The following is a 26,810-nucleotide window of genomic DNA, read 5'->3' on the forward strand; positions in this document are numbered from 1 at the left end:
GGGTTAGTCATTCCATTAGGAGTGGCTTTTTTTCTGTGCACTCAACTACCACGTTAATTAAAATCTTTAAACAAAACCCAACAACATATTGAGTATAGGAAGTCTGGCTCAGAAACATGATTATTTTTTATTAACTCAGATTTTCTGCAAGGTGAGCTACCACACAGAAAGTGTCTACTGTCTTTCAGATTATTGCATTTTCATTCCCCCCCTCAACCTTCCATATGTATGCACACAAAGATATGTAGTGTCAATTATTATAACACTTAGTCACCAAATACATTATCCTTTTTCTTGAGGTCCAAATTATTTGATATAATTGATAATCAGCAAAAAGTTAACTGATAATTTCACAGATTCTCAAACTTCCACATATGTACATTTTACATTTCTAATAGTGGTTTTAGAAACCATACAACTGTAATTTAGCAAGAATAACTGCAGGTTAAGCTGACTGTCTAACTACTAAACATGGCTACATGATAATTATGATTATGATTACCATGAACAGTGAATGGAATTTCAGCAACTGGTTGATGTAAATATGTCCACCCACTATCAAGTGAAACCTATTAGATAATTATTTTTAGTGAAACTCCTTTGGTTTAGTGCTTTCATAATTCAAGATAATGAGCTGTGGAACTACCAGTATCTCTAGTTCATTTGCAAAATAACAGTGGAGGCATGAAAGTAACCTTACTTATTTTACCAACAGTTTGCTGCCAGTCACATTTAATGTTAAGTATGTGTGAACATTCTATCAATGGAAATGTGATTTAAAGTAGGGAAAAACCTAAGATATATTTAGGAATAAATATTCATTACTAAGGCCAGCAAGAACACATAAAAAGTAATAATTATTAATAAATAGTTTGGACCTACATAGTCCTATCATGGGAGGGTCTTAATATTGCTTTGGAAGTGTGAATTAACTGAACCTCCTAGCCCCTTTATGAGGTACTGTAGGTAATTATTTTTATCCCTAAATTACAGATGAAAAAATGGAGACATACAGATTTGCCAAGGCCACACAAGAGTTCTAAGGCAGAATATTCTCCCATCTGTATGCCAATTACATTTTAAACAGGAGGAAAAAATACTAATGTATGGATTGCATCCAACTTTTATTTTTATTTCAGCTTTCTTACAAATAGATATTTTCCTGCTCTCATTGGGGAGACAGTTTGCTGGGCAGCTGCCAAAAGGGATCTTTTTATTAGTTTGATCTTATCTTAACTTATTATTAGCCATAGGCTTGTCCCCAGGTACTGTTCTTCAAGTTACACAGCTATCCAGGCTGTCATTTTAACAGACTTTCTTTGTTGTAGCCCAAGTATGGTGGGTATTTAGAGAACATTCTGGGGATATGCAATTAGAAGGTTTAAAAGATAGTCCCACTGCCAGCACAGATGAGGACTCAACTTCAGACTGTCCAATTTCTCTCACTTAAGTTTCTGAAATGCTACATTTTTTTTATCATCTACCTTTGCACAATAAGTTCATAGTTGTCTTGAGGTTAGTGGCCTGTTACAGGGATACCTATTAAAATTAATATATTTATTTAGGGTTGATATATTTCTTACTTAGGCAAAACTCCAATTACCTTCAGCAAGAGTTTGCTTAAGTGTGTAATGCACAGCTGGCTTAAATGTGTAATGAACAGTTGACTCCTTGTATATACCAGGTGCTTGCTATGTTATTATTTGATTATATATATTTCTACTTCACCACCATTGTTTTGAACAAATCTCATAATACACTTACTCATAGCTTATAGTAATTGTAGCATAGAAAATTAAAGTCTCAGTGGTATTTGGAGACATAATGGCCAGCAGACAAATGTTAAATATTAATATAGTAGAGATTTTGATTAATTTTAGCTGAGAAATTCAGTGTTATTAGCATTTAATTACATTGTGCAACTCAAATGTATATTATTATTATTATTTATGCCTTAGCTCTCAAGACTAGATAGGTAGGCATGTTATGAAATATTAGGGAAATAACTGCTCATAAGAAATATAAGTATATTGTAATGTCCAGGAGAAAATATCTTCCACTGATAGAGATGGAAAATCATATTACCCCACTGTAACATTCCTGAAAAGTTGGGTGCTGTATTAATTCTGGAGAAAATTGCACACTCTTATATAGTTGAAAACTCTTATATAGTTGAAAACTATATATAACTATAACTGTACTGCTTGCACATAGTTCAAAATACTGTACTTATCCATTGATATAGTGCCATATCTTTAATTTTAGTCCTGAAAATAGCAACCCTAATGTGTTATAGTGTTAAGAATGATTTCAGATTATCAGCCAATCAACATTGTTCAATTTTGTAATAAGAAACATAGATTTTAAAGGAGATTATTGCTAGGATCAATAATATTCTCTTTCCCACCTCTAGAGTTTTATTAATTTATATATCAACAAGATATATATTGCATCACCTCCTCACTTCTGAGTTGGGGAGCCAACTTTCCCCTGTTGAGAACACACAGAGAGAAATTGAGGTGGAGGAAAAGAGGAGAGAGAAAGAAGCCTAAAAATAAGATTACTATGCAAATAAATGCCAAATATACTATTGTGTGGACATGATAAACACAGAAATAAGTTTAATTTAAACTATAAAAAAGATTCTTTAAAATTTATGAAGAGTCACTTGGTTTGCAATAAGCTCCTGAATGAATCATGTATCTTTCTGTGATTATATAGATGTTCAGTTAGTTGAATCGGGCATATACGAATTCAGAAACATCAGACATCTGTAAAGATTTTTAAAAGTACCTTAGACAAAAGAACCCCATTTCTTTGCGCACCTTGGACCAATTCTGAGCTAAAGGTCCTTTCTGGTATGTCGAATGTCCCAGACTTATACTTTCCTGAGTGTCTCTACCAGACCTGGACCAGCAGGATGATTTTATGGGACATTATATAAATATTTGTTTTTGAAAGGTCTGTTGAAGTTTATTTCTGTGGGATTTCTGCCATTGAGCACAATGGGAGCAGATCAGGCCCTTAGATATACAGTGTAAGGAAAGGAAGAAAGGACAGAGATTAGAAGAGTGAAGAAACAAAATAAGTAACAGTGCTGAAATTTGATGCTAAAATGTATGCTTTAATGTAGGTAGATGGTCGATTTTGGGGGAGATGTGTCAGAAGCTCTGACTGTTTTATGGAAACTGAGCATGAAATCCTGGCTTCATTGAAGTCAACAGCAAAACTACAGTATGACTTCATTGGGATTAGGATCTCGTCCTGGTAGTGTATGGCTTCTACCATTGGAGAACCTGGGTTAAGTGTGACTCAGTAGGGAAAGGGTTCCCTGGGTTGAGAGTGCCATTGTGTAATGATGATAATCAGTTGTGTGTGTTTTGTATATTTTATATCAATTTTATTTACGTGATGGGAAAATATACGAGAGGTTTGCCCCTGGTGATTTGAGGACTTTTTTCAGTTAGTCTAGTAGAAAATTCCATATAGAAAAGCTGGGTTTTAGTGCATACACTTAAAATCTTTCAGAATGCAGAGAATTACATCTGCTATATCCACAAAAATTTAGTTTTTAGAAAAAACTCAGAGAGGTTGGATTTATGGAAATAAATTTGATCTATGATATTTAATATGACAGAGCCTGAAATCTCTGAACCCACTTTCATCCTTGATACTTGAACAGGATTAGGCTGGAGCAGCACAGGTTTAATTAACAGAGACTTCATTCTCAAAGGCCTATAGCCTGCCCATGTGCCCACATGACCCAGAAGAGAGGTGAACAGATGAAGTCCTGCTGCAATGGGAAAGTTGTGAATAGCTGGCACGGGGGGCACAATCTCTGTACACCAGAGCTGTGATCTGAGGAGGATTCTTTTGTTGTGCAGCTGTTTTGTCCCCTGCTGGGCCCTATGGAACTACCCTGGCTTATTCCCATTTACTTTGAACCGTGCAGAGGATTTGACCTTCAGTACATACTAAGTATTGGTATTGTAAAAACCAGTCATAGTCTACTATAGCCCTCTCTGAAAATGTACCTAATACACTATCCAATTTGTAATTTCAATCATGTATTTTTCTCATTCATTTCTCAATTAACTTAATTTTCATTGCTATGAACTGCAAACAGTTTTCCCTATACCATGAGTTAAAGCAGCCAGATTATGGCTGCATTGTCCTTTGGTCTCCCCCCTCCCAATTTGCTCCCTCTTTTTTTAATCTTCTGCTTTCCATTTCTCACCCCTCCTTCTTCTTGTCTATTCCCCTCCCTCTCTTGTTTCTGTTCCCTTGGCCTATGTTCTGGTCCACTTCCTCTTACTGTGGTGCCCAGGCGCTCCACTCAGCCATCTCATGGTGGGGGGAAGAGTTGATGGGGTCTGGACCCCCCTTAAGCCTAGTCCCAGGACAGTGTCCCCAGCTGTCCCTCTTGGCCAGGGTCCTGAACTCCCAATGCAGGGCTGTTGTTTCTAGGCCCTCTGTAGTTGTATTTACAAGTTAATTAAAGTGCATGTACCTGATTTACATAACTTGGGGTTGCCCGTATTTTTGCTTTGGATGTTATGTTCTTTTGGCTCTGTTATCCCTTGTAAAGAAGAACAATAATGAAATCTCTGAATCCACTTTCATTCTTGATACCTGAACAGGATTAGGCTGGAGCAGCACAGGTTTAATTAACAGAGACTTCATTCTCAATGGCCTATGTAAAAGGATAAATGGACACAAGTCAGATATTAGGAATGGCAATATACAAAAACCTGTAGGAGAACACTTCAACCTTCCTGGCCACACAATAGCAGATTTGAAGGTAGCCATCCTACATCAAAAAAACTTCAGGACCAGACTTCAAAGAGAAACTGCTGAACTTCAGTTCATTTGCAAATTTGACACCAGCAGCTCAGGATTAAACAAAGACTGTGAATGGCTAGTCAACTACAAAAGCAGTTTCTCCTCCCTTGGTGTTCACACCTTAACTGCTAGAAGAGGGCCTCATCCTCCCTGATTGAACTAACCTCGTTATCTCTAGACTGATTCTGGACTGCATATTTATACCTGCCTCTGGAAATTTCCACTAATGCATCTGACTAAGTGGGAATTCACCCACAAAAGCTTATGCTCCAATATGTCTGTTAGTCTATAAGGTGCCACAGAACTCTTTGTTGCTTTTTACAGATCCAGACTAACACAGCTACCCCTCTGATACTTGACTAATGAATTTGTATACGGCTGGGATTTGGAGCAAAAATTATTTTTCAGTGCAAAAAACAAAAACAAATGTGGAGCTTTTACTTTTTCCTGGTGTTGATCTTTCTCTTTACTCCCAACTCCCATTTAAGCTGTTGGAGAACAAACAAAGTCTCCACTTCTAGGAACTATTTTATATTTATGCTGTATTGTTAATTGTCATTGTTCAGGTGGTGTAGTTGTTTTATTAGGCTGGATGGGAGGAGAGGATATGTATACAGAAATCTTCCTTTAAGTGTCATATAATTATTTTCTTTTCCTTTGTGATATTTATTCCTCTTTTGTTCAGTGTTTGCCCTATTATTTGTTTTGTTAAGTGCTTTGTGTTTGTGGGTATGATTTATGCTGCTGTCTGCATTCTGTCCTTACATGTAATGTATTCTCTGTTTCATCAAAATATTAGGTATTGTATAAATGTGTGGCATCATATAGAAACAGTTATCTTCAAGGCAGGGATGGGATGATTACCTGGTTGTCTTTCTTAGATTTTGTCCTTTCTTGTGTATTATTTTGATTTTGTATTGTAACATTTTAAAAGATTATATTTCCCCTTGCAAGGAGCATTTCTTGGGAGATGCTATGCACCCTCATTTCTCACTGGACACACACAAAGTACTTAGCACATTGCAGGATTAGGCCCTTAATACCAATAAAAGTGTTGGACTATTGTCACTTGATAATACTGGGGACAGTGTGGTCAGATGCTACGGATGATTATATTACCTCTGTTTTGGTCAGAAGCACCTTTTTTGTTTTAGTCAGAGGCAGCTCAGAGGTAGAGACTACCAACTGTCAAATTGTGCTGTGGGTTTGTGATCTCAAGGTGTGTGCACCAGGGACTAGGATGAAACCACCCAATATATTTCCATTTGTTCATTAACCCACTGAGCCACCTTGTTGTTAATTTTGTATTTCTATATAATTGACTAATTCATATTTGTATAGTAAATATGAACTAGTTATAATCTGGGTATTTAATTTTATCTTATTTATTTTTATAATGAAGTCTGGATTTTCAGAATTAGATAGGCACATACAGGCACCGAGACTGTGTACACATTTGTGTTAATTGCAATATTTGTGTGCATTATATTGTGTGCACATGAAATTCTGCAAATACTTTATTTTTCATTCTTTTGGCAATCTATTTGCGCTTTGATTTCCTGATGACATCTGGTTACTTCTTGAGAAGCCTGTTATTTTTAGAGAATAGTTTTGTTACTTGATTTCTTGGCTTTTTTGCTCCAGATAATTTTACATAGTTTGTGGCATAAAAACCTGAGTAGGTACTTTACCATATTTATTTTTCTGTGTTATGTTGCACTTCACTTACCTGATGTTAAGATTAACATAATTTCATAGATGAAGTTATCTGTAGGATATACATTTCTGACATGTGTATACAATTCCTTTATTTTTACATTGTACCATCTTAGATGTTCATAAAAATCTGGGTTTAGATTTGGTGTATTTCAGCAGCCAGTAACATAAATCAGAGCTACAGTATGCTTTTGTTCATCATGTATATTTTTATAGGTGAAATGTTACATGGCATATTTTTGCTCAGTTTTAGAAGTGACTCTGAGGTTAAGGATGTGTTTCACTTTTTTCTACTATTAAAATATATATATTACATTCAGAGTTTCTCATATTGCATTTGTGTACGGGTATTCTACATTAAATAAATTACACACACACACACATAGATATTCCAATTCCCAATCTTATGACCTTTCTACAGGGGCTGCGAGTTTAAATCATTGTTATGTTCAGAATTTATAAGATATTCTGTTAAACCGTCTAAGCTTACCGTCTAAGCAGAGTGTGCAAGTCAAGTACTTTATTCTGGTCACTTTTTTAAACATGCTATCTTTAACATTCTGGGTGAGCATCTGGAAATAGTTGTTGTATTTTTATAAACTAATAGCAGCTAGACAGAATATCCAGACAAATAATTTGTTCAAGAAATGTTAACCTCTTTTGCCTTTGAATTTACTCTCATGGACTATTGTGATTTCCTTGAATGCATTCAATAACTGATTTTATGTGATCAATATTTTTTAAAACTTTTTCATCATGAATCATTTATGCATATTAGAAATTCTCTTTCCCTGAGCATTTTGCTAGTAAAACTTCATTAATTAAATATTTGCAGATACCAAACACAGAAGAGGTGCAACTATCGCAGAAGCATTTTTTTTTAAAATGCAAATTAATATTTTTGTATAATTTATTTTGTTTTATTTATTTACTCATTTCTACTCTAAATATTCTACTATTTTGACCAGATTAATTTTAAATATAGTAAGAAACTGGTTAGCACCATTTCATTTGAGAGACTTGGTCACAGATTGGTATCCATCACTACCAGGACATTTTTTTTCTGATATTTACTCTATATTTTCCCTTTCTTAATTTAATCCTCACCCCCTTTTAGCATCATAAATAGTTTTCTCTGTCTGTCTTATAAACCCTCAAACATTTACATACGCTTATGATTTTGTTAATTGCTAAGCTGTTGGTATCATCTCTTAGCAAAGCCATAAGTGCCTAGCTTTCAAAATCCTTCTGTGGAAATCAGTCCGTATAGCACCTTGATCACAGTTGCTACTCTCCTTTGAAATCCTTCCAGTTCACCAATATTTTTCTCTTCTGTTAGTAAATGTGGTATGTGATAGGCATTTTCCTTGTAGTAAAAGATAGCTAGGGTGCATGAATGGATACATAGATACAGTAAGGAGAAGGACTCACAGAAAGGAGCAAAAGAGGTTGTTGGTTTTTTTTTAAAAGATTCATATTTTGCATGCAACTTGATTGTATTGGTTTATTCATTTCTGAAAACTTACCAAAGCTGTGAATATTTATTTAGTTCTGCTCCTAATAGTGTTTCTAATAGGGAATTATTTTGGTACAATGAAAGACATTTGTAAATGAAGCAGATAAACCCTTTGGCAGACAAGGAGTGTTTTGTTCAACACAAGAATTCTATTGTCCACTGCTTTAGTTGTCAAGTGCCTAGGGAACCCAGGATTTATGATGATGTTACAATGGCCCTTTCAGTGCAAAATCTAAGAAGCTGTGAGATTCCGTTCCTCTGCTTTTCAGACTCTCTAATCTTTTTATCATGCAAGGACAATGCAGGATTCAGCTGCTTCTTGGGCCACAGGACTGCCCATTTAACATCAGGCATTGTGAAGTAATTACCATAGTGACAATGGATTTTTGCATCTAACCAGCAACACTTTCAAAATTTCTAGGGTTGTCACTTTGTATAACCCAACTGTTAAGACATGGCTTACTTTACAAAAAATAAAATAATCTTGTTAGGAGTTTTATTTAAAGTGCCAATATGTCAAATCCATTTGAAGAACAAGAACTGTTTATTGGTTGTTTATTGCAGTTTTCTTGTAATTATAATTGGACTTTGAACACAATATTCTGTAAATACAGCAGTTTTTTTCCAATGCATTAGTGGGCCTTTTTCTTTATTTATTTGGGGTGGTTGGTTTTGGTTTTTTTTGTTTGATTTTTCCTATAAACTGCAGATCTTGAATATTCTGTTGGAAAACAATGTAGCAATGTAGCAAAAATGTTTACAATGGAAAAAATAACAAATACAAATATATCAAGAAATATAGGTAATGCCTGTTGCATACATATAAAGATTACTAAAATAAGCTATGCTCTGTGCTTTTTATACTGATATTCTAGATGAGAACTGTACAGTTGCTTTCCATCATTTTGTCATGAAAAACATTGATCATAGTGTTTCTCATTCCTTCCCTGAGGTGAAAATGCAGATTTACTTGCTATTTGCTACACAGAATGATCGGTATTAGTAAGAAATATTGATTTGAAACCCATGTACCCTGCATAAATGCTGTGTTACTGGTAATGGAGCTCTTGTTTGACAGTTAAACTACCTTGTATATAGGAGGGTTTTGAATCCCAACTCTATTCACCCCATATAAAATAAAAACTAGGTTTTAAAAATTGATGACATGCAGGTGTGTAACTGTGTGCCGAGACTGAAACCCATGCACTTCCAACTCCATGGATACAGATCTTCCAAAATGCAAGATAACCTTACCTGGGCACTGCTTTGGTCCTATAAAGGCAGCCGTGTACATTTTGAGCCATATTAGCAAGTTATCAAAATGGAATAATTTAGTCCCTTTCCAATGTTATTCCTTTTCTGTGCTTCATTTTTGTGTAATTTAAACACAAATGCAAAGACAAGAAGTTTATTTGTAAAAAAACCCATGTATTTAAACAGTGTGATATGTACTTCACAATAAACAGCTTGTCTACATAATGCATTTTCATGAATCAAGCTTTTAGCATATTAGTTATTGAATGATTGCTCACTATATAGCATCATCCATAGCTTCCATTTGTTTTCTATCATATAATTATTTAGAGCTTTAGTGAATATTTTTACAATAATTAATTAATTAATTTAACTTATTCTGTTTGCAAAATATCCATGAGCAGATTGTGCTTTCCTAGGACTTATTCATAATTTGAATTTAGTTGGTGAACATGTTTTCCAATTTTTTAAATCTATAGATTGATCATAAATATCTGAAACTGTAAGTTGAGTTGGTTACCAAAGTTGTGATTGGCCAGATGAGTTGCATGTTTTTATTTCTGTTCTCTGATGGGATTAATGAGAAGCATTTCTGGTGTGAATATTTATGCGAGTGCAAAATTTGTTATCCATGAACACGTGCATGCAACTTAAATTAGCTCTAACGTTTTTTTGCCAGTAAAATTTGATTGCTCTACTGTGGTCGGAAAGCACACACAAAAGGAGAATGCAAACATAGCTGAAGGAAATTTATTTTAAAATCCCAATGAATATTCATAGTGTTTTTGCATTATTTACCCAGCTCTGATATTTATATTGTAATCATATTAACACACATTATAGAGTATTTTGTAATAATTTTCCTAAAAGTTTTCATTTAATTTTTGGGTACTTGGATAATGAAGATAGAATGCAATCTAGTCTGACTTCCTAGGAGTGTTCATTGGTAGCAGCCTAAGGGGCTGTTAAAGTATCTGGTGGGTATCAGAAGCATGAGCCTCAGTATAATCTCCTATCACCACCTAGCCATGAATCCAAATAGCTATGTTTATTATCCATTGGTAGCTCTATCTGGCAACATCTTTTGAAAAGTATAGCATACTTAGGGCCTGATCCTATGAGCTGCTGACCATTCAGAGTTAAGGGCTCTCTGCATCTCCAGGGAAGTGTTCAACGCTTTGCAGAGCCCATGCAAGTCTGCCAGCTCCGCAAAGCGTTGAACACTTCCCTGGAGATGCAGAGAGCCCTTAACTCTGAATGGTCAGCAGCTCATAGGCTACTTTAATAATCAAATCATGCACTATATTTGAAATACTCATTCAAGTACAATATTGGCAAAACTCTTACCGGCGACCGGCAGAGTGCCCCCCGCAGCATGCCGCCGTGCTTGGGGTGGCGAAATGTCTAGAGCCACCCCTGATCACAATTATATTACACTTATTTTATTATTTAAATATTTAGCAAACTGAAGTCTGTAAAGACAAGGAAAGAAAAGGTTTGAACCATAGAAGCAGAAAATTGTATTCTTGTAGAAATGGGAACTTAGTTTTCTAATGAGTAATTCAGCTTGCTGGGGACACACAGGGTCATTCTACTCCCCACATTATATCTGTGCTATCCCATTTATTACAGTCAGCGTGCACTGGTATAACAGAGTTATTATCTCACACTGAAATACTTAATAATTATTACCAACTGCATAACAGAAACTTTGAGAATATAAGATGCAGCACCCTTTGATCATCTCTTAGTAATAGTCACTGGGTAATGGAGTAATAATCATGTGTTCATTCTCTGTAATGTGGGTGTTTTATCTAACTCCTGTTTAAGGCCCTAGCGTAATAGGAACATGATGATGATGATGATGCAACCAACCTGTCTGTGTGGTTGGACATTGATATTTGTGTGGAGTCCCACTGACTTCACTGGGATTCTACATGAGCGTAAGGAAGCCTTGGTTGGATTCCTTTGAAGGATGGAGCCCTACTTTAGTACTAGTTTAAAAATTAATAATTGTAAAGTGCTATTATGAGGCTTCGATAATTTTAATGTAAATTTTACTGAAAGAGGTAAACAAGATATTTAAAAAAATTCAAAACAGGTTTAGAATTTTATTGTATTTTATTGAAAACTTGAGGAAGATACCTCTGCTATTCTCTCATGTTCCAGCCAGATGGTAAGTAGCATACTGCAGATATCAGTCAACAGGTGTATACACACAGCCATAAATATCTAGAATACTGCTGAATCAGACTGTAGGTGCTTGCTGGATAAAAAGGCAGCATTCATATTCTGTTGAGGGCAGATTCTGTTGAGGGACATTGAAATATTTCTTGGACGAGTAGCTTTCCATTGTAAACTAATGTAATCATCCTCCATCATCTTGGTTAGTTTCATCATTTGATGTAGGTGAAAGATATGGGGCCTAATCTGAGAAATTTTCCAGAGTGCATGCAAATTAAGGACCATAACAATTACTGCATTTAATATTAAATTGTGTCTCCTTCAACATAAACACCACAATGCAAGGCAGTTCCAGCTGGCTGCTCGAAAGGTGACCTACAGATATATGTCAGGAACACAAATCCCAATTTTAATTCTATTTATTGAAACCAGGATAATTGGGCCCAAAAGTCCAGTCCAATTGTGCATTGGACTTTAGAACAAATGGGTGAAACCTCTGAGTTTAGAGACGGACACCATAAGCTGTGCTCACTGAGTTCAGGAGGTGCATTTTAACTCTCCAAGGAGTAGAAGAAATGTTAGGAAAAAACTGTGTGTGATGAGTGCCCTTAGGAGAAGGCTGATGCATCGCCTTCCAAGAGGAGAAAAAAAAGGGCGAACATTGTGGAATCCTTCAATTATTCAACTAAAAACCCTGAGGAGCTGTTTTAGGTGCCTGAGACTGTATGTGTCTGTAGTGAATAAATTTTTATAGCACCTTTAGAATGGCTTAGGTCTGTAAACTCTGGGTTTGGTTTTGGTTTTTAATTCCCAGCTACTTTTATTGCCCCTATTTAGTTATTAAGTGTTAGAACAGGAATACTCGTGCCTTCCTTCACTTTGTGATTACTTGTTCCTTATAAATGTAAACTGTAAAGTAGGAAGGGAAGTAGCTGAAAATAACTGATTTTAAATACCAGGCTATGCTTCCATCTATGTATGTGTGTGTGTGTGTGTGTGTGTATGTATGTGTATAGGCTTGGAAGGATTAATTTTTTATAGCTAAATTTTGGAAAATGTCAATTTCAAAGTACACACACATAAACCAGCAAAATACTTTTTCCTTCAATAATAATCAGAATATAAAGATAGACAAAGAAGGAAGAATGCAGCTTGAGAACTTAGTTTGATTTAAGGATATTTATATATTTTGACGTGATATTCATAATTTGTGTTTTAAGTTATAAAACTTTTTGAATCTCAATGTCTGCTGTCATTACATAATTAAGGTCTGACCATCCCATAATTTCCATCCCATAATTTCCTTCAACTGTGAAAATTTAAATAAATAAAAATAGAAAAAAATGCTTAAAAATAAACATCAAAATATTCTGTCAAATTTATTTTAAAAAAGTGGAATTCTGACAAGCCTAAGTATATAGCAGAAACAAGAAGATAACCTGTAGGCTTGGAAATTTAATAGAAACAAAATACACATTTTGCAATGTACACATTATAAAATAATGTGGTTTATAGGCCTGAAAATAAAGTTAATTTTCTTGTTGTATGAAGGAACCTCCCAGGACCACCGACCCAAGGAAAGATGTGCTCCATAAACCTGCAAAACAGGAGAGCCACCCTCTGCCAATTTTCACATTCCCAATACAACTGTAACTCTTATCATGGACATATAGTTCTACTACTCTAGAGACAGTTTCCCCTTTTCCTTATTCTGTCACAATTCTAAACTATCTGATTTGTAATATGCCTTAGAGCACTTAGAAATGCTGGAAGCACATCTTGTTGGCTGATGATACCTGACATGTGACTGTAGCTGGGTTGTTGTTTTTTCCCCCATACAAGTGTCTCGCTCTGGATAATGTTCCCAGAGTATATTTTCTTTCATGAGATTATATTTGTCTAGGAGCTAGAGAGAAAGATGTGAAGGGATATTGACATGGCCTCCAGCACTTTAATTATGGGAACATTCTTCCAATAATAGGTCTATATGGGTAAAAGTTACTTGTAAATTCTATCCCGGCCTATAGATATTCTTCTGTCTCCAAAATCCCATTGAGCTGTTGGGGTAACATAAAGTTAGCGTTTGTTGTTTGCTTGTTTGTTTTCCCCCTGTTATTGTGACTGTAATGTTGCATTTGATTTCAAATGAACTTTTCATTCTTTGCAGCAAGAGCTGAAATATCGGATACGTGGCAGCACAAAACTTTAATCTGCATTGTCAACACAGACTCATTAAGTGGCCATTCAAATGGGTGGAATATGTTACATAAATTGGCAACAAGTTTCCAGTGGGTGAAGGTGAGTAAGACGTCTGACTTCATGAGCTTATAATTGACAATTTAGGTATATGTTGCTCTCTTTTTGTTGCTCCATAGATACACTGTAGCATTTAGTCAACAATTAGTAACCTCTTGTTTAAGCCAATTTGTTCCCAGATTTTCTCAAAGTTTTCATAGGGTGGGTCCACTGGTCTTCAGTGCCACTCAGAGAGCCGGTGCTTTAGGACACTGAGCATCTTCCTGTGATTATCCTGTAACACACTGTTTGACAAGCTGCACTATTCGGATCATGCTCATTTACGTTTATAACATCATAGCTCTTCTTAAGGACACACACAAACGAATTTAGCACTGAAACAGTTGGAGTGATGGTAAGCTGTAGTCAGGAATTTTCCAAAACAATGAGAGTAACCATATTACATTAATCCAAAAATAGGCTCTGTGTTGCTGTTTTTCTAAGTCTGCATGGATGAGCAACTTTTGTATTTATTTTTCACCTGTACCATTTCATGTAATGTCACTAATCTTGAAACAGCCATTCATACGTGTGCTGCAAAAGGTTTTGTTGTTCACTGTGAGGCTTAACTGAAAAATGCTGCTGAAAATGTGGAGACAGGGTGATAGGGGTAAACCTCAGACTTCAAAAAATTGTTCTATTATTCTTCCTCCGTAATTTTATTATCAGCCTTTAACCTCTCACATTTTGTGCTTTTCTGATCTACCAATGAAACAAGGGATTCCTCAGAGGTGAGAATTCTTAGACAGAAATATCCATTATCTTCTATAATGGATCAATTATCAAATCTGTAATAAATAACAGATAAGTAGTGCCATTTATAGCAGCATCAGATGTAAGATCCCTTTTGAATTGTGATGTTTATAAAAAGTCTACAAGACTTTGACATTAAAACTCTGAAGCTATCTGATTAATTTACATATTTTTATATTCAGTACACTGAAGTCCTGCTTGACAGATACTTCATTTCTGTGGAAATGTCCTTGAATGATGATGATCTAATTTCTGGCAGCCAAATGGGCAAAACACTACAATATCCTTATGAACAGCTACATGGATGTGCATGTCCAACATTTGCTGAGTCATTAAGGTGTAGACTGCAGCAATTAGTATGAAGTTGCAATAGAATGGTTTCAACTGTTAAACTGACACCACTCCACTTAATTTCTTTAGGAAATTTATAGGACTCTTCACCTTCAAACTAGGAAGAAGCTATTCTATATATTTGTCTAACGCACTTCTTATTTTCTTATTCATTAAAACTCAATGGCCAAATGTTGCCATCCAGACTCAGTACTTAGTCAGGCAAAATTCCCAGTGAAGTTAGAGTTTAGCCTGAGTAAGGGCTGCATGATTTGCATGCATGCAAAAACCACCACCACCAAACAAACAAAACCCCCAACCTTGTCTTAATTACGGGCCCGAATCTTCTCCCCTGCTCATCAGTGGGAGGTAGGCCACTGATTTAGTGGGAAGGCAGATTGGGCTCTCTATGCACATTTATGCCAGTAGCTTAACTTTAGTGTTCACATCACTAAGGTTCTGAATAAAGCCTAATCTGCTTTCTTTTCAGTTTGGCACCACTTCTCATTTCTGGCTTCTTAGACTAGTCTAGGCCTACTCCTGCTCTTTTCATTCTTGGCTCAGAGCTACACTCACAAGCAGATTTTATTTTAATAACAGTCTTGGATGGGGACAAAACGCCAGCCACGTGTGCTTGGGAAAAGTAAAGATGAAACTTAGAACTGCTAATGTGGGGCCCAAATCTAAATTAACTCAAATTAAGCAATATCTTACACTGAAAGCTGCCCCATTGGTTTCGCTAAGTGCTTTTCCATTTCAGAGTTAGGGGAAGTTAGAGATGTAATCATTTATGAAAGACTTCCTGCACCGTGATTTTAGGATGTCCACTGTAAGGTCTTTGCATTGTCTCTCTGTAAAGGGAGCTGCAAAGAGAATGAACAAACACAGCTTTTGTTGATTGTCATGTAAACCCATGTGTCCAGATAGTTCTTAAATTCTCTGTTTCATTTTGGAGGATTTTTTTCTTAAATAATTTCACACCTGCTGCGTCTATTCAGAAATGCAGTATCTAAATCAGTGTTTCCCAAACTTGGGATGCCGCTTGTGCAGGGAAAGCCCCTGGTGGGCCGGGCCAGTTTGTTTATCTGCCGCGTTCGCAGGTTTGGCTGATCGCAGCTCACAGTGGCCGCCATTCGCCGCTGCAGGCCAATGGATGCGGCAGCCAGTACGTCCCCCGGCCCATGCAGCTTCCAGCAGTTCCCATTGGCCTGAAGCAACAAAACGTGGCCAGTGGGAGCCGTGATCAGCTGGACCTGCGAACGCGGCAGGTAAACAAACCGGCCTGGCCCGCCAGGGGCTTTCCCTGTTCAAGCGGTGACCCCAGTTTGGGAAACACTGATCTAAATCATTAACAGTAACCAAGGTAAAATATGCATGTACAATTATGATTATTGAAACAAAGCAGCAAACTGGAGCTGTAATCAGTGTAGTCACATAATGCAGACCTGGCCCACTCTGCCTGGGGACTGGCTTTCCTCTTCTGCTCTGCAAATCAATTAGGGTGACCACCTTTTACAAATGCAAAATCGGGACACATGCAGGATCCTGCCCCTTCCATGGCCCTGCTCCTCCTCTTCCCCGTGAGCCCCAGCCCCCTAGACAGACCAGAAGCCAGAGCCAGGTAGTGGTAAGAGCTGCCCAGGGAGCAGCATATTCCAAACACCATACAAAAATGAACTAATGAATCTTCACAACTCCATTGTGAGGTTGGGGGGTCTCATTATGTTTATGTCATCATTTTAAATACTACGGAATCCCACTTATCCAATCTAAATGGGACCGGGAACAGATTGGATAATCAAAAATTCAGATAGTCCAGAGAATGGGAAAGTGTGATGCTGCAACGCTGTGTAGTGGCCACAGGCGAGATCACCTGCTTTTGGACCTGGGTACACTGGTTCTTCGGTTAATACACAGAGCCAGATAATGGAGTGTTGGATAAATGGGATTCTACTGTATGTCTATATCTTGTACCAAATTCTATAATTTCTTAGGGCAGTTTTGTGTCAGCCTTCCATCAGAAAGCTGCCCTAAAGCCATCATACGTGACACTGGAGTATTTTTCCAGTATCGTGGACTCCTCTGCACATATTGAGAAACTGTAGGGTCTTCTGTGCCACATTCATTATGGCTATGCACGTATCTTGTGGTTATGTAAATCTGTGTGTAATTCAGATGCATCTTCCAGAGTCCTGACTAGTTGCCATCGGTGTTGCTTGGTTTGGTTCTATTGGCTATAGATTTTCCTGTTCATTTTTGCATGTCATTAATTGGAATTATGCACTCACATTTCAAAGGGAGAGGGCAGTGGACACACTTGAAATGTTCCTTTCCTTTTGAAGGGAAGACTAAATTAGTTTGAGAATAATTTCCTGAAATTAAAGGCCCTAACCTGTGCTCACTGAATTCACTGGGATTCTTTCATGCCCCAAATGGAGAATATTGGTAAAACCAATAGTATCTCTCACACTGATAGAAAAAAATTCAGTACCCCCACTATATTTATGAATTCACTGTTCTAATATAAAGCAGGCAGGTCACATATACATCTTTTTAGTGCTCATATGTATTGTAATCTGTAGACTGTGGCATGAAAAAAACAGAGGGTTCCAAACGTATGATCTTGTCAGGAAATAGTTTCACATCTTTTTGGTACGAGTGCCACATGATAAAAAGGCCAGATATTTAAACTGTTCACCCTCTCATAAGTGTTAGCAAATTTGAATGTGACCTAATGTATTCATACATAATACACTGTGCCTCTCACAATCTGCTTCACATTACACACAAGAAAATCCCATGTTTACCCTTCTGTTTTTTAATGTAACAGTAATTTACATAGTTTTCATAAACCTTTCTTTATGAATTCTCATGAGTCAAGTCTAGGGAGTCTAGTTCAATATTCTGAGCTGCCGTGTTTGGAGTATTTAAGTAAGAGTCTACAGACCCCTCTAACACAAAGGCAAAGATATATCTGTTAATATGTGTCCAGCACATATTTAGACACACGCTGTCCAAATGTAGTCATCTATATTCAGTATATAAAGAAAAATCTCAATTACATAAATACTTGTCATTTAGGCAGAATTAGGTGACTTCAGTTGTATATTAAGGGTATGATCCAATAAAACATCGAAGGACATTACCGTATTTTCCGGCGTATAAGGCGACTGGGCATATAAGATGACCCCCTAATTTTACAGTTAAAACATAGGTTTTGGCCTATACTCGCGGTATAAGACGACTCCCCCCTTCCGAGGGGGGGGAGCCCAGAGCGTTTTAAATCCCAGCCGCGGCGGGGAGTCAGAGGGGGGGGGGCTGGCCACCCACTGGGGGAGCCCAGAGTTTTCCCAGCCACGGCCGGGCCCAGGAGGGGGGCTCTGCCCACAGCTGCGCGGCCCCAGAGCCTTAGCCAGCCGCGGCCGGGAGTCAGGCGGGTCTGGGGGGGCCGCTGCGCGGCCCCTGGGCCAGCCCAGCCAGCCAGAGCCGGCCCGGCCGGGGGGGCGGCTGCTGGGCAGAGCTGCCGGGGCCCCCAGCCTTTGCCCCCCAGCGCCGGGTCGAGTCTCCGGCTGCCGTGGGGCTGGAGCCCAGCTGCCCCCAGAGCCTTTTAGCTCCGGCTAAATCCGCAGCTGTGGCGAGGGGCTGCTCACAGGGCGGCCAGCCGCTGCCCCAGCCCCGGCCGAAGCCCGCTCAGAAGGGGCTGAGGGCTGCCTGGCCTGCCCCTGCGAGCAGCCCCCCCAGAATAAATCCCAGGCGCCAGGAGCTGCCCGCTCTGCCCTGCTGCCCTGTTTTTACCGATTTAACGACGATTTTGTTTTTTTTAGGGGTTTTTTTTTAGATTAGAAGTCGAAATACGGTAGTAACTTAAGTCATGCAAATAGTCCAGTTGACTTCATTGGAACTGCTCACGTGCTTCTTAGCATATGCACAATATGCCTCAGGTGGCACATGATCAGCATTCATCATCAAATTTCATCCTCTGGGCTTGGTATTGACTGGGAGTATGATATGAATGCTGATCCATGCCCTCCTCCCCTCCCCCCTTACAGTTCAACACATATGAAAAAGTCTTGCTGGAGCAAGGCCTATTGACCAGATTTTCAAAAGCATAAATTGGTTTATGCCAATTCCAATGTGCATGCACAGTTTGACAAGTTGGGATCTAAATGTGCAAACACTGACATAGGCGTTGCTTGGGCTAAATTAACGTCTTTGGAAATACAGCTAAAAGGGATATGGGACAATTTATTTATCTTGTTTGAAGCATTACGAAAGAAAATATCAGTAGCATAATTTTTCTATTTGAAGCAAAACCGCAAAAAACATGGTGAGAAGAAAATATGTTCACATTACATTGTTTCTCATAATCATGTTAACTCCTACTAGGGCTGGGTGAGATTTTTCTGTGAATGTTATTTTTTTCTTTGGATGGAAAATGTTATTTCTGTTACATTGATATTTTCCATAGTGAAACGTTGATTTCGCCCCACATTTTTAGATTTTCTGTTGAAAAAATTAAATATTTAACTTTAGGTCAGGTTGACCAGAAACTAAACATTTTGTTTCAAGTCATTTCAAAACTGATCTCAGCATCTGCCTGAGCAGCCGCAGTGCCTTCTGTGAGTTATAGTTTTGTGTGTGTCATGTTCCCAGTGTCTTCTGGGCTGGGATCCCTGATTGGACATCATCTCCTATTATTTCACTGCAAGCATAGGACTACCATGATGCATTGCGGTGGCTGAGTCGAAGAGGGAACCCACAATGCTTCGTAGGAAATGAAGTCCAGGTAAGGAGCCTGACCCCTCAGGGAGAATGGGGACATGGGGCAACTAAACTCTACTGCCCATCAGGCTGCACAGCAGCAAATCCAAGTCAAAATATTTGTTTTTCAGACAAAAAAAAATGAAAACTCTTTTTTGGGGCATTTATTTTATTTTTGACAAAAAAAATCAAAGTGTACAGAAAACAAACACTTTTGATAAAAAACAAACAAACCTTGTTTAATCAGAAATCAAATTTTCTGTCAAAAATGTTTCTATGGAAAGTTTTCAACCAAGCCTACTTATTTCATTACATAGTTTATTGGAAAAAGCTAACTTCAGCCTTTACTATTGGCAAACTAATGTTTCCATAATGGTCCCTTTCAGATTTCCACAATGGATAGTTTCAAGAAATAAATGATGTCATTATATAGTGAAACACATGCATGATATACTGATACTATTAATATTACCCAAGACTAGATAATAAAGAAATACTGCTCCAAGCCATCCATGAACTAGAAAAATATGATCAAAGAAAAATGAAATGAAAGCTATGCATCTTGCACCATGTCCTAAAGGAAGGAAGTCATGTGATCTAAGAGACTGCTAGAAGTGATTTCTAAAGCATAGAGCAGCCCCTCCTTATCACCAAGATTGCACTTAGTCCCCAAAAGCTCAGGCCTAGGGACTCTCAGTAGAAATATGTCCCATCCAATCATAACTGCTGTGGTAGGGCATAGAGAGGGATGATTTCTCAGAGTCTGCCATGTCCTCGGCCATTTAGGGCTTCATAGATAATAAACAATACCTTGAATTGATCCTAGAAGCTAATTTGCTGCCTCAAGCATGAAACTTTGCTTCATATTAGAAAGAACACTACACACTGTACTGCATGTACATTTAATTCACTTGAGACATTTACCAAGACCAATTATTGCATTGTTAGTCATAGTTAAAGAACAACTTCTTTAAAATATATTCAGGAATCTTTCAGAAATACACACTAATAGACCTTACAAACCCCGTGATATTTGCAGTTTTACTAATTTGTAAATCATACATTTCAGGGATTGGTAAAATCTAATAGAATGCATTTCTGAAATAGGATTTTCCCACTTGATTCTTGACAACCTGCATTTGCAACCATTCAGCTATTTTATTTTGAAACGGCTTTTCAATTATATTCTAGTGCTGTAGGGAAAAGGTTTTTGACAAAGGCACGACATAAACCATTTATACTGCAGCTCCATCATAGTTCCCATAGCTAAACTAGACTGGACAGTTCATTAAAAAGAAAAATTAATAGCACAAGGGTTGCAGGGAAACAATAACAGATGATGACTGGCCTGTGGCAGCCCACTGAATTCATGTAGTGGGATAAAAATGATTCCCCTAGCTCATAAATGAAGGTTTGTTCCAAGGTTTTAGGCAAAGCCTGTCCATCTAGTCCTTTGCAAGAAAAAGCTGTATGTCTGAGATACCTGAAAGGTCCATAAAAGTAGTATTTTGGAACTTCTACAAAAGACTAATATGTAGCTTTTACCCTAATAGAAATTACATATTTCATTAAACTTTGAAAACACAATAATAAACATAATGTATGTTGGAAGTGAATATATTAACCAAGAAGAGCTAAACTGTTAATTGGATGATCCCCTGTGAACACCCAGAGCAAGTGGGAAGGGAATAGGCACAGTCATGGTTCCATCCCCTCACTCATTGGCCAGGGCAGTAGAAATATATTTCAATAGGAATAAATGAGTGTTGTCACAGCAATGCTGTGAACTCCATTTTCAAAGGAAATTTCACATAATATAGATTCTATGATATATTGACTGTCATTTTAGGTTAAGGGACACAATCTTCTACTGAAGGCAGTTGGATTTTGGAAGGGCCCAAGAAATTGAGCCTAATTTGTGTTGAAAATGAAATATAGGAATGTGTAATCTATAAAAAGGTTGTTAAATGAGATTAACAAATTATCCATGAGGTGGTGTGTGCCTTCTGTGTGGGGCAGATGGCTGGTGGGCTCTGCCATGAGTATTGGCTGGAACCACTGCCACCCCCACCCTTCCAAAGACAACATAATTATCAGAAGAGATCATTTGTAACCACACTCTCTGATACTGGAGACAAATGATTTCTGGTGGAAAGCCATGTATTTCTGCTTCTCCTCTCTTGTGTCTGGTACCATGACTCCGCACAGGCTCCAACAAGAAGGATTACTGAGAGGCCTCCTAGCCAACCTGATTTGTTTGAATGGGATAAGATCAACCTTTACTATGATTATGAGTATTATTTATTAATTGTATATGTTGTTTGGGGTTATAGTCAACCAAACAGATATACTGCCAGCTAAAAAAATAAAAATAAAAATACTCTTCTCTCTGAGTTCTGCCTACTATAGTTACAGGCGTCACCTAAGATTACTAGAACTGAATTAACTTGGAAACAAGAAAAAAAAATCTCTATATTTGTCAGTTTGTTAGTGTTGTGCAAATAATCTCATTTGGGGCACACTGTTCTTTTGTTGATTTCCACGTTCAGGGGTGAGATGCTAACTGCAAATCTTGCTACTTTCTTGTTTTTTTTTAATTTTCACAGGGGCTACTGCTCCTTTCTCTCCTACCTAAAAACACAGGAGAGAAAAACACTATCCCAGGAGGCTCCCTTTCTTTTGATGAATCACAATGCACAAATTGTTCCAAGGATAGCACAACAGAGTCTTTGTTAGCTCTATCACTGCACACCCAATAGCCCAGCAGTTAGTGCTGCTCTGCTGCATTCTTGCAGCATAAACAAAACAATACAGTATTCACGGGGCCTGCAATGGACTTTACTTGAGCTGCTGAGTCCCTCTCTTATTCAATTATATCCCTTTAGCAAGTTATGGTTATTTAAAAGATGGGTTCTTGTTTAATAAATGTAGAAGAAATACAAAAATATTTTAATAGAGAAACTTATCAGTAGAGACTAGAACAATTAACATTTCTTTTAACATTGTATTAAAAAAAATGTGTAGAAAATGCCCAGTGCTGTTAGGATATCTTCATATGTGCTCTTTGGTGGCCCTTTTCTTACTCAGGTTAAACTCTCATTTAAATGTTGAGGGGCTACAGAAGTGGGCCCTAAGAAAGATTCTTTATGGCAGAATTAGCATGTACCATTGTCATGAACCTGCAGTGTAGGTCACTTTAATAACAGTTACTTCATTAAAATATTTCTGTGTATTGCTTTGGGGGGGAAGAGGAGACAGACTCTGATAAAGTTACTCATGAATAGAATTCTATGAGGAGTCCCTCTGAAGACAGTGGGTTTCAGAATCTGCGTAAATAAGATCCAGCCTTTCATACTGCCTACACCAGTGGTAGGCAACTTGTGGCCTGTCAGGGTAATCCACTGGCGGGCTGTGAGAGAGTGTTTACATTGACCATCTGCAGGCACGGCTGCCCGCAGCTCCCAGTGGTCGAGGTTTGCCTTCCCGCAGCTCCCATCGGCTGGGAACGGCGAACCGTGGCCACTGGGAGCTGCGGATGGTCAATGTAAACACTGTCTCACAGCCCGCCAGCAGATTACCCAGATGGGCCGCGTGTGGCCCACAACTGGCCTACACTGTAGCCCTTCCTTAGCCATTTGATTCCCAGCAGCACAGTGATTGCACAAAAAAGAGACTGTAGGCTTGGTGGAAGGAGGTTGTGATCTTAAGCAGCCTCTGTGTTCAGACCCCATGCACTACTGCAATGATGTTTGTGCAAAATATGCCTTGTAAGACATAATTTAAAAACTAACAATACATTAGTCATTAGTATCATTGTAAAATGCATGTGTTAATCTTTATTTGTGAAGTTATAAAGTCCCTATGTATGATGTTCCTAGAACATGTTAAAGAAGACAGCCTAGCCTCGGTAAAGGTGATAAACATGTCTGTCCTAGACAAAGGAATTTGAGTTTACCTCGATTTACATATTAGCCACAAACAACGTTTTCAAGCAAACCAGTGGTGGTTGTCTTGAGCTTGAACTCAAGAGACAGAGAAGTAACTTGGCTTCTGCATGCCACTGAGAGACAGGAGACTGAATCCCCAGTAGGCCTTCCTAACTTTGATGGTTCTTTGGGAATTCCTTGAGAATATATGGAACAGAGAGAGACTCCTCTTTATCTTTTACGTACGATGAAAAGGGAAACATGCTCCTCATACTTCCGTGGAAAGTCCTGACTGAGACACAGTCAGCCATACTGGACAAAGAATAATTGATGAGAGCCATCTTAACCAAATACTGTACCTTGCCAGATTAAGTTTTAGACTTTTAGATCTGTGTTTTCACTTCTATTTCCTTGTAATCATCTCTATGTTTATTACTTTTATTGGCATCCCTTAAGCTGTGGTTAATAAACATGTTTTATGTTTAATTTAAACCAAACCAGTCCTGTGTTTTGAATTGAAGTAGTTGTTGACTCCAGTTAATGTGGTAAGCTGTTGGATATTGACTCTTTAAAGGCACAAATGGACCTTATTATTTCTGAGTGATCCAGGAGAGGGCTGGACACTTTAGGGCAGACTGTTTTGGGATGTGTTGGAATCACGTGGCTAGTAGTAACTGGTGGAGACCAGAATGTGGCTGTGGTATAACAAGCAGGCTTCTGGAGTCAGAGCGCTGAACCATACCTCTTTATCACACAGACACGGAGTGCATGCTTGTATCCTGTCAGGGAGCTACACCAGCAGAGTATTTTCAAGGTACCCAGGATTATAGGACAAGCATAACACAACCTCTTGCTGGTCTGGTCTCAAACTTGGAATGACAGAAAAAGAGTTGTGATGTACCATTCAGGTGTTAGATTGTTTTTGTGCTTCTTCATCACAAGTGCCCTTCTTTTGATGACAGTAGGCTGGCATATGTTGGAAGGCAATTTACCTACTGTCATTTCAGAACCAATAGTATTCCACTAATAAGGTAGTCTTATTCACCTTTTCCCATCTTTGGCAGTGTAAAGGGGCTTTAGTGAAATGAGATTCTGGCCCAGGTTGACAACACAATGATACAGGAATGATTCTGGATGATATAGGAGATTTACCCTTGAATTCACTGAGATCAGGGCCAAAGCTAAAATATTTTATCCAAAAATATTACCTCATTAAGGTGTCTAACTTTAGTTGACCTTGAGCTTCAGGAATTACTCTAAATAATGATGGTCTCTTTAAAGAACTAGAAATATTGGATGAACTTTTGTTGCAAATTCCCCTGCATAGTTTCTGATCTTGCCCCTCTGAGTGTGAGATATCAAGTTGGTTAACTGGGGCTTTTATACAAGAGGAATTTGAGCTTGAAGGCATTTAAATGTTACTCATATAGTCACAGTGAAATTCTAGAATACTTGCATTATCCTGACTATAGCCAACCAAAAACCCCAAATAGGTATGGTCTGGACTAGATTTCTATCAAATAGAGATTTAATCATCTGTAATTGGTCAGGAACCAGTAGTCAAACAGTAGTGATATGTGGGATATGATAGTGTCCCTTTTATATTATATATTAAATAGTATTAGGTCAGACTAGAACCAGTGAAAAAAGCATACTAATTATTTTTTCCTTTTTTGGAAGTGTGTGATTCATATGAAAAATATTAATTTTATTTACAGGTTGATGGGCCCAAGTGGTTGGATAGTTGGTCTGTCTTGTGATATTTACATGTCTATCACCTAACTGAATTTTTTGGCAGCACACCAGGAAACAAGAGTGGGACCCACATTTTGTTCCTGCCTACCTAGGGTCCAAAGGGCTGGGAACACTGAAAAGGCAGTGGGCTGAGTCCTTCTGGTCAGTGTCAGAGCAGGACAGGCACTCTCTGAAGGGAGCCATATCAGGATTTCTCAGCCAGAGCAAATGTTGCTAAAATGTAGACCTTTAAGGATTGAGGAAGTGAAGTGTGATAGTGGAGACTACATTGAACAAGCCAGGTTAAAAGAACTATATCAATACACATCTAAATGTAGCCAGAGTGACAGTCTTGAGTCCAAATGGTTTGGTGGAATGTAGCTGTTTTCTATTGAAGTTGCAAGCCATTCTACTTTGGTTTGCCTTTGGGTACCCCAACAATTGGTGGCTTCCTTTGTCTTGCATATTGTCATAGAGTTAGCACAATATTTGACTGTATGGACACTATTCTGCAAGTCCCCAAAATACTCCCATCTATAGCCAGTCTCATCTCTGTGAAAAATTAACTGTTGATTCTCACATGTTCATAAAGTTCTAAGGACAGTCCTTATGTCTTTTAGTACAGAAACTTACACTCCAGCTCACAAATTAAGTAAAAATCAGAATAAACCCTAACATCTTGCACTGACCTGGTGAAAGCTGTCTAGGGAATCTCCCATATATTTAAGCTTTTACATCATGTCTGCCATGTGATTATATACTTCTAAATGTATCCAAATCCTCCCTCCCAAAGCTCCTTCTTTTACACAGCCTTCTCAGTTTTTCTCTGTATCCCAATTGGTATAGTTGACCATCTGTAGAGTACATTGTATACTCTTTAAAGCCTGAAACACCTTTTTGAACAAACTTAATTTATGGTGTTTATTAACTTATAAGCAGGACCTTATATTTGGCAATTCTGTAGTGCTTTTTCTCCTCAGCTGAGGAGAAACAAATTTCACAAGTACCTTTGTGAGTTAAGTTAAAACAGTTGTCCAACTACTAAAAGAAGATAAACTGAGACATAAAGAAACTAAGTTATTTGAAAAAGGTCATCCAGCAAGTCAATGGAAAAGCCACCATTGCAGCTCAGGAATTCCTAAATCATGCACTTCTGAGATGACTCTTCACATACTCCTCTGTTCTGACATTATATTTCTTTAGAATATTTTGTATAAAATCACTATTCATAATCTGAAATCAAAGTTTGGGTTCCAGTACTCTTTCAGTGAAAGTCGAGAAAAGCCGCAGGTCCTCAAATTTCACAAGTACCTTTGTGAGTTAAGTTAAAACAGTTGTCCAACTACTAAAAGAAGATAAACTGAGACATAAAGAAACTAAGTTATTTGAAAAAGGTCATCCAGCAAGTCAATGGAAAAGCCACCATTACAGCTCAGGAATTCCTAAATCATGCACTTCTGAGATGACTCTTCACATACTCCTCTGTTCTGACATTATAT

General features: G+C 37.9%; 1 protein-coding gene across 9 annotated transcripts in view; it reads left to right on the top strand.

Moving 5' to 3' along the window:
* CDH11 (cadherin 11) overlaps positions 1–26,810 on the top strand; it is a 489,120-nt gene that overhangs the window by 427,253 nt on the left and 35,057 nt on the right. For 8 of the 9 annotated variants that reach the window (XM_039502746.1, XM_039502747.1, XM_039502749.1 and 5 more), the window contains one exon: positions 13,680–13,810. The gene's annotated coding sequence lies outside the window, so the exon portion shown is untranslated. Of the gene's footprint in view, positions 1–13,679; positions 13,811–19,543; positions 19,677–26,810 lie in introns of all 9 variants that reach the window. The other variant, XM_039502743.1, reaches the window with a different exon arrangement.

The sequence above is a fragment of the Mauremys reevesii genome, linkage group 16 (genome assembly GCF_016161935.1).
Source record: "Mauremys reevesii isolate NIE-2019 linkage group 16, ASM1616193v1, whole genome shotgun sequence".
Lineage (NCBI taxonomy): Eukaryota > Metazoa > Chordata > Testudines > Geoemydidae > Mauremys > Mauremys reevesii.